The 8,916-nt window shown below is 37.2% G+C and overlaps 1 long non-coding RNA gene across 1 annotated transcript; it reads right to left on the bottom strand.

Annotated features, from left to right (window-relative positions):
- Positions 1-364: 364 nt before the first annotated feature.
- LOC108368064 (uncharacterized) lies at positions 365-848 on the bottom strand. The gene is made up of 2 exons (XR_001848326.1): positions 637-848; positions 365-584 (listed from the first exon to the last, which is right to left on the bottom strand). It is a non-coding gene; the product is annotated as an uncharacterized LOC108368064 (long non-coding RNA).
- Positions 849-8,916: the final 8,068 nt, after the last annotated feature.

Below are 8,916 nucleotides of genomic sequence, written 5' to 3' on the forward strand. Positions count from 1 at the left end.
ACAGTATTGGTTTCTCGAAGTGCAGTATTCGTCCTTGGTGCGACACGGCGAACAAGCTAACTTTCTTACAAACTAATTCGGGTATAGGATATTTTATAACAAAATACAAATTGTTTTTATTTTGTAAAACCTTAATTCTAGATATACCTAATATTTCTATTGTTGTTACATTGGTCGAGTGCTCAAATTACCAAATTAAGTTTGGCGAATGTTAATGATATTGTGACAGCTTGTAACTCAAAGGTTATTATTCTATTTCTTGCCATTTTATTGTCATATAAGTGACCCGTATCTATTTCTTCCTTCCTTGTAGTTGCAATGATTTTATTTATTTTTTCTCTGATATCTAATATTTTTTGCTGAATGTGGGTGTTTATTTTGAATTGTTTGTTATTCGAATCAACGAGAATATCCTGTCTCATTTGTAGCCTTTGGTGGTCGTCGAAGTCGGGGGTACCAGCGATTACCTTCAGTGCCGTACCTAAAAAGTTCAGGCTTCGTGCTTGTCGATGGTGAATGTCGACGGTTCGTAATAGTGTTTCGATGTGTGCTATGTCCGCGTCTAGTAGCTTTCTCATATGTGACTGAGGAAATAAGTCGATTAGATTTCTTGCTTCATTATTCATGGTTTCGTACAGTGATATATTAGTAAAGTGAGTCAGATATCCGTAATGTTCCCATAGTATCATGTCCCCGTCCAGGATTGGGATGTAGTTGGCGTCAGTGTAGTCCATAAGTTTGTCCATCGAGTTGGTTGTCGAGAAAAGCGTCAGTGCTATCAACCTGTAAGTAAAAGGTGGGAATTAATTTGTAGGTAGGTTTTGTCAAGGTGGTCGAAGATTGTCCTTGTGGACCCTCCTGAAAGCTTATTTCCAAGTCTTTTATTAACCTTTACAAGGACCCTGTCACCGGCGTTGTATGTTTTACACTGACGATTTTTGTTATGGTATTCTCGATCAGCAATTTGTGCTTTTTCTATGCGGTTTCGAATTGATTCTGAATTTTCCACTGATCCGGCATATAGAATCTCAATTGTTTTTTTGTTCGTTATTGTGTGAATGGATCTGTTATATTCTATAGTCGCTAGTAAAATTAAGTCATCTGTATCATTTATACTTCTTTCAAGTTTCAGACACCTAGCTATCTCTGAAAGGGTGCTATGAAAGCGTTCCACTTGCCCGTTTGAAGTACTATGAAGTGGTGGTGCATTTGCTATTTCTACATTATTGAAACCTAGCAGTAATAATTTTATGGTTTGCGAATTAAGAGACTTTTCATTATCGCAGTACATGGTTTTAACATTTGGGAAGATATTTAAAAGTTGTAAGATGGGAGGTTTCACATCTATTATAGTTCTGGAGGCAATTTTTTGTACTACCGCAAACTTTGAGAATTTGTCGATACACGTTAAAAAGTATTTTTGATCGATAGAAAAAATGTCAACGTGTAATATCTCCCCCACATGGGAAGGTATTGGTGTTGGCGCAATTACATGCTTTTTCGGATGTCGATCATATTTTGCCTTCGAACATGTCTTACAATTTGCTGCCACTTCCCTTGCTTTTTTGTCCATCTTTGGGAAAAAGTAGTCAGACAGGATCTGTTTCACATTTTCCTGTGCAGCTGTGTGCGCACGATTGTGTTCAGCGACGATAATTTCCCTTTGGTCGTTTTCATCAAATATGTCGGTGACCATTTTCTCCGTGTGTCTGAATTTTACGTTCGGATGAAGCTCTACAAGGCGGTGCTGAATCTTGGCCAAAATCGGTAGAGAGCTGTGTATGGCATTGACCACACTATCGTTAATGGTTTCCTGCATTGTTTTTATGAGTGATTCCACGTCGTTAAATGAGATAATGTGTCTTGTTTTAGTACCAAACATAATATACGTTTGTTTTGACATGCCTTCGCTTTCCTCGAGTATTATCTGGTTTCGAAAGCAATTGACAGGCTTATCCACCGTTTCGATGGTGTATGTCAGTGACTCCTCACTGTGTATTGTGGCACAGTCTGAGCTGGCATCCTCTTCAACCTCCATCGTGTTCATATGTTGTCTTGACAAAGCGTCTGCAACGTGGTTTTCTTTTCCTGGTTTATAGAGGATTTTGGCGTTAAAACTTTCAATGAGCGCCTTCCAGCGCTTTATCTTCGCATTTGGGTTTTTATCTGAAACTGCAAACGTCAAAGGCTGGTGGTCGGTAAAAATGTTCAAGTTGGTTACCCCATACAGGTGTTTCTCAATGTGTTAAGAGCCCAAACGATTGCCAGGAGCTCCCTTTCATTCGTTGCATAATGTTCTTCCCTATCTCTGAGTGTTCTAGAAATCATAGTAATAGGTTTCTTATCCTGGGAGAGCACCGCCCCTAAGCCCTTTGAAGAAGCGTCGGTTGTCAAATCAAATGGCTTGGTAAAATCGGGGTATGCCAGTGTGACGTCCTCTAACGCAAGGACTTCTTTGAGTTTCTCGAATGCTTTTATACCTTCCGTTGTTAACTGAATTTTAATTTTTTTCGATTGGGTTGCACTTGCTTTTCCATTTTCGCCCTTTAACATATCCGTTAAAGATTTTGCTATACTGGCAAAATCCTTAATGAAACACCTATAGTAACTTGCCAGTTCTAGAAAAGAGCGGAGCCCCCGTAGGTTAGTGGGTTGCTCATAGCAAATCTAGCCCGATTATGCCATCGAATGGTGCTATGTTTGGTAGCACAAAAAAGTCCGCAGTAACGCCGAAAATTTTGATTCTATACTTTTGTCTAACAGGACTATTGCCATGTAAGCACTTTACGGTAAATGGTGTGGAAGCTGGGATAATATTTTTGAATTCTGTTATTGGTCTTATGTAGTTCTTGGAAGCTCCCGTATCTACCAATAGTTTGATTTTTCTACCTTTCTGGCCTACTCCTTGTTCGATCCACGGGAGTAGGGATTTCCCCCTAAAAAATTCAATTGTTCTTCTTCCTCGAGGTCCTCGATCTCGGCTTCGGCTTCTTGGGTATAATTTTTCTCACTTGGATTTTCTTGACCTAAATTGTTAATTCGCTGCATCTTAGGTCCTGTGTTTCTTCCTGACTCCGCCTGCCGTTTCCAAGGTTGTTGCTGTTGGTTAATACCTGTCTTTTCAGAACGACGCCAGTTTGTATTCTGACGTAGTCGTGTTTCTGATGGGTCAACTTCCATGGGTGTTGACTGATTTTGTTCATTTTCGTTTTTCTTTGAAGCCTTATTTGAGAAGTGGGGGTTCTTTTGCGTAGCCTGTGTTTTCTGATCTAAGTTACCATTTCTTATTTTTTTAAATCTGTTTGGAGAGTCGTCACTAGAAGCTGCGAAATTTGCTGCGAACACGTATCGTTCCCTATTTGCTTCGACTTCCTGGGCCAGGGCGAAAGCACCTGGTAGATCTTCCGGTCGGGATGCAAAAAGTATATCGCAAAGAGGTCTTCTAAGTCCTGAAATGAAGACTCTCAATGCATCTGCCCTATACTGGGTGCAATAAATCCCTCGTGAGTAATAATGGTTTTATTTGTGAGGAGAGTTAGCTTTTTCTCTACCTCATCGAAATATTGCAAAACTGACAAGTTGCCCTGTCTAAATAATTTTCAAACCGGTAACCGAATGAGCAGCGAGGTGTGAATACCTTAATTATTCTTTCTTAAAATGTGTTGGTTTACTTACTATCATTGCGTTAACACTAAAGCAACCCTTTCTATTATAATAAAGATGATCATTATCGTTGGGTTTAAGCAATTTCACATGTGTCCCGTCGATACAGCCTATTACTCCAGGAATGTTAAAATTATCGCTGAAGTACAATTTTGACTGACGGATTTCATCAAAGCTCATTCTTAGCTTAATCCACTTTGGGCACTGTATTCTTTCTAAAATGTTTAACATTTCTTTAAGACCCTTCGAAATGGTGGATCTATGAAGTGCGATATGCAAGTCTTTCCCTATAGATCGCTGATAACCTCCTTCAGCAAGGAATCTCATTGTGGCGGCCAGTTTAATTTCAGCAGGGAGGGACGACTGTTTAATGAAAGGCTTAACATCGTTTAGGATGTTTTCAAAAGCAACTTTATTAATCCGGTAATAGGAAATGAAACTGCAATGAAAAAAATAGTTTGAGGAAATATTTAGTTATTTGTACAATGATTTTGTTATTTTTAGTGGAGGGGCGGTGGTGTGGCACCTAAAAACCACCCATTAGAAAGAGCGCATTGCAAACTTTAGGAAAAGTCATTCCCCTTAGGAAAAGTAACCCTCATCAGAACTTCCTTCTGCGTAGGTTAGGGATTATAACCCTTACTTACCCTTATATCCTTTCTGTGTTGCCGGAGAATAGAGGCGGAAATTATAATCCTTTGACAAGACGTGTATGCTAAAGCTTTTAGATTCTGGTCACGCGTTTGGACACAACAACCCAAAATCATAGTACAAATAACTAAACCGTACCCATAGTTTGATCTGCATATACATATGTATGTACGTATACTATTTTATACACTTACATTGATTCGGGGACGTCTAAAGGGTTGGAATGGTCTCTGAGCACTCTTCGTCTAACCTTCGCATTGTTTTGCCAATTATTAAGGCTCCATAAATACGCTGAAACAGACACAACACTCATTTTTTATTTATTTTGGATTTTGCCGTGCTCAACTTATCTTTCAATCAGCTGTGTTCGAATTAAGTTCGAATTTTCACAAATCGTGTGAATTTCAGCACACGTCAAACTAATTCGTTCGATTTGCAATTTCGGTTTCGAGATGAAATCGCGTGATTTCCAGCACATGCCTGAATATGAAGTTTTTGGTATGCCGTAAAATTGTATTATTATCTCGACCAATTGCAAAATAATGACTCCAGAGGTGAGCGAAAAGGTCTTCGAAGAAGCGCCATCCAGAACAACAGAACCAGTTCTGTGTTCCATTGAAGGATTTACGACTGAAACCCATTAATTAAAATCGTGTACGAAATTCTATCGAATGCCTTGGAAAAGTCCGTGTATATTGTATCGATTTGATACCCTGCTAGGAAACTTTTAATACAGTCGTCCGTAAAAACGGCGAAATTAGTTACAGCGGATCTACCCGGGGCGAAACCATTGATTGGAGAAAATTACGCGCGGTAAAGTATAAAACAGCCTATTTTTTATTATAACTTCAAAGAGCTTAGGAACTGTAGTTAATTTATATAGGACGATAGTTACTGACATCACACCTATTACCACTTTTAAATATCGGCGTGATGGAAGTATGCTTCCATTCCTCAATAAAAATTCCTGACGATAGCGATTTATTGAAGATAAGTTTCAAGGGTTCTGCTAAGGAAACGCAATTCTTTAACAAAATAGCAGACAAGCCATCGTTATCTGTATAACAAAAATATTTAAGATTCTTAATACCATCAAGAATACCTTCGTCTGTGAGAATCAGAAAGCCTACATCGAAGGAAGCCACTCCATATTGTTAGTATCACTATCCGAGATTAGCTCATCAACCTCAAATACAAACCTGATACAAAGAAATCCATAAAAATGTCAGCTTGTCCATTTAATGAGGCTGCCGCAGCATTCCTACAAAAACAGAGGTGGAAACATTAGAGACACCATTTATGGACTTAATGTAGTTCCAGAAACATTTTGAATTTCTTTTAATGCTTCTTTCAAAATTAGCAATGTAACCCTTATAACAGGACTTATTGAGAGTATTGAACTGATCTCGGTAACTAGTATAGGAAACAAAGTGTTTGTTGTCCTTAGTTAACTTGAACTTACGCTTAATAAAGTAAAAGATTAAAAAAGTGTGATTAAACGTCTGGTGCACAATTTAAAGATAAGTAAAATATCAAAATTTCCTGTAAATTTGATTAACTTAACTTGATATTCTTAATTGTATGTGCCGAGTATTTTGTTTCATATAATATATTGTTATTGTACAATTGTTTTTATTTGTGCACATTGATATTGCTCTTTTTGTCTTTTTGTTATTTCTGCTGTTTCATATTTGTCACAACTGTTTGCGTTGTGTTTATTAGGTGTTAAACATATAGCGTATTTAAAACTGTTCGCTACATAGCTTTCAAACCGATACTTACCAGCTGATTGGTTCTCTGATTGATACATCGCTTTCGGAACTGTTTTGCTTTTTTGCTTCTAAAACCTATACATAAATATCATTTAAACATGTCGTGTATTTACACCAATTGCCACTTTAAAAGCGACTCCTATGTGTCATGCTGGCTCTGCGATGGGATTGCCCATATAAAATGTGCTGGTTTGAGCGGTAGGGTGTTAGACGCTATTAATGAGGGAAAGGGTCTTCGTTGGTCTTGTCAAAAATGTAGATCAACCGAAGTTGATTTATTTAAATTCTTCAGGCAGTCCAGAAATGGTTTTTCTGGTTGAGAAATTTAAGCATTACGAAAAAATGTTTAAGTCTTTCACATGTCTCGACAACCCTCCACACTCTGAGGATAGCCGAGAAAATAAAGGTAGGCGTGTTATTAGTCCACTTAAAAAGATATTCACTGAATCTAGTCAGAAAAATCCTCCATCCCAGTCCTTGGAACTTATTAATCTTTCTTCTCCATGCCCTCAGGCATTGGAACCTCCACTATCTAAAGCCATATCAACTAGGTCTACATCTAAAAATAATAACGTTGATTTAATAGTGTTGCCATCAACATCTGAAGCTGCACTGTCTACCTTAGTTCCTCCGAATAATTCGGAGCCCCGCACATCAGACATCATTACCAAAAAGTTGGTTGTAATTCCTCCGAGAAGATCAATCTTTGTCCCTAGATTTGCTAAAGATACTTCTTCGGATGATATAAAGTCATACATATCGACTAAAATTAGAACTAAAGATGTATTTATTCGTAAATTTAATTTTAAATATGATCGCGATATTTCATCTTTTAAAATTGATGTAGCTGCCGAAGATTTTGATTCACTACTAAGTAGTTCATTTTGGCCGACCGGGGCGTTTGTTCACGAGTTTGAATATAAACCTAATAAAAGTAATAACAACGTAGCTAAAATTTCTAATCTTAATTCGGATTCAAAAAACTAACTCGCAAGTCTTATTTAAGTATTTACTATCAAAACGTTAGAGGTTTGAATACCAAATTAACTGACTTATATTTACAAGGTTTCGACTGCAATTATAATATTATTTCCTTGACCGAAACATGGCTCAAACTCATATCTTTAATTCCGAAATTCTTCCAAATCAATATCAAATATACAGAAGTGACCGCGAGGGCAGAATCGGCGGTGGTGTTCTTTTTGTGGTGCATTCATCGATACCATCCGAGGAAGTTAGCGTTCCTGTCATTGAATATACCGAACTAAAATGTATACGTGTACAGGCTGGAAAGAGTTATATTTATATAGCTCTTTGCTACATCCCTCCTAATTCTGCCGTAGCAGTATATATGCAGCTAGTTTCTTTACTTGAGACCGTAAATGCAATGCTTACGGCATCCGATTCTATGATTGTTTTGGGCGATTTAAATCTGCCACACATTTCATGGAACGTCATTGACACCGATGTACCAGTTTCATCTAGAGATAGTTGCAATGTATTTCTGGAGGAAATGGCTGAACTTTGCCACGAACAAATAAATATATGGCCAAATAAATTTGGAAAGGTATTGGATCTTGTTTACGTTGATGATGTTCCGAAGGCCTCTATTAATCGTTGTGATCCCCTAGTTTTGCCAGAGGATGCATACCATCCCGCTCTTGAGTTATATTACATTTACATTGGACCAAAATGCGTGATTTGAAATCAGTCATTTGAAGGTGTTTACACTGCTTGATCCGCATTTGCTTTGACTTCTCATCAAATGAAAAGGGAAGACAAAAACAAAATGTATGTAAACAAACACTACATTTATTATATTGTTAACGCTTTTTGGACACAAAAAGGCAATTATTCTTTGATTAAACTAAAAATGTGTAAAGCTCTTGTATAAATTAACAATTTTTACACACAAATTTCAAAGATTTATTTATTTCGTTGTGTTTGTTTTGTGTTTGAAAAATTCCAAATGTCAAAGACAAACCAAAGCTTTTGTGGAACTTTTGTTTCTGAGTGCGTTCAATAAAATAGTACGGCAATTGGAACGCATTTGTTTCGTGATTTTGTGTAAATGCGTCGAAATGCGTCATTCTGGAAATGTGAATTTGTATGGAGAAATGCGTGATTTGGCCTCGCATTTGAGGTTTCTCGCCCAAATGACGCATTTGGGCTCAATGTAAATGTAATATTAAGTTACGAAATCATAGATGAAATACATAAAAATAAGTCGTATAGTTCAAGTACTAGATATATTTTTGAGAAAGCAAATTTCAGGAAAACTAACAAAGAACTTTCAAAGTTATCTTGGCCAATATAAAGAGATGACGTGGAGCGTAGCGTTGAGCACTTTAATGATACTGTTTTCAATTTGTTTCGAAAGTATGTGCCAAAACTTAATATTGTTCATGAAGAACCAACACCATTATGGTTCACTAAAGAGCTTAAAAAATTGAAAAACAAAAAGTCACACTCTTTTAAATTGTATAAAAGAACTGGCTTACACAGTGATTACGTAAAGTACTCAGTTTTGCGGCATAGCTACTTTGCATTAAATAAGAAATGTTATAACTCATATTTATGTAAAATTAAGAAGAATTTAATTAGCAATCCTAAACCATTTTATGGTTTCGTGAATTCAAAGCGTAAAGTACATGGTTTTCCGTCCGCTATGCATTATCGCAACACTGTGTCTAGCAACAGCCAACCCATTGCCAACATGTTTGCCCAGGTCTTTAGGTCCAATTATTCTGTAGACTTCCCTATAAGTGAAGACTATCCGTACGAGCTTTGTCCAATCAACTCTGCTTATATTCCAGTAATATCTTCCGAT

This window comes from Rhagoletis zephyria, unplaced genomic scaffold (genome assembly GCF_001687245.7).
Source record: "Rhagoletis zephyria isolate East Lansing unplaced genomic scaffold, Rhagoletis_zephyria_1.1 Rzeph_scaffold_02940, whole genome shotgun sequence".
Classification (NCBI taxonomy): Eukaryota; Metazoa; Arthropoda; class Insecta; order Diptera; family Tephritidae; genus Rhagoletis; species Rhagoletis zephyria.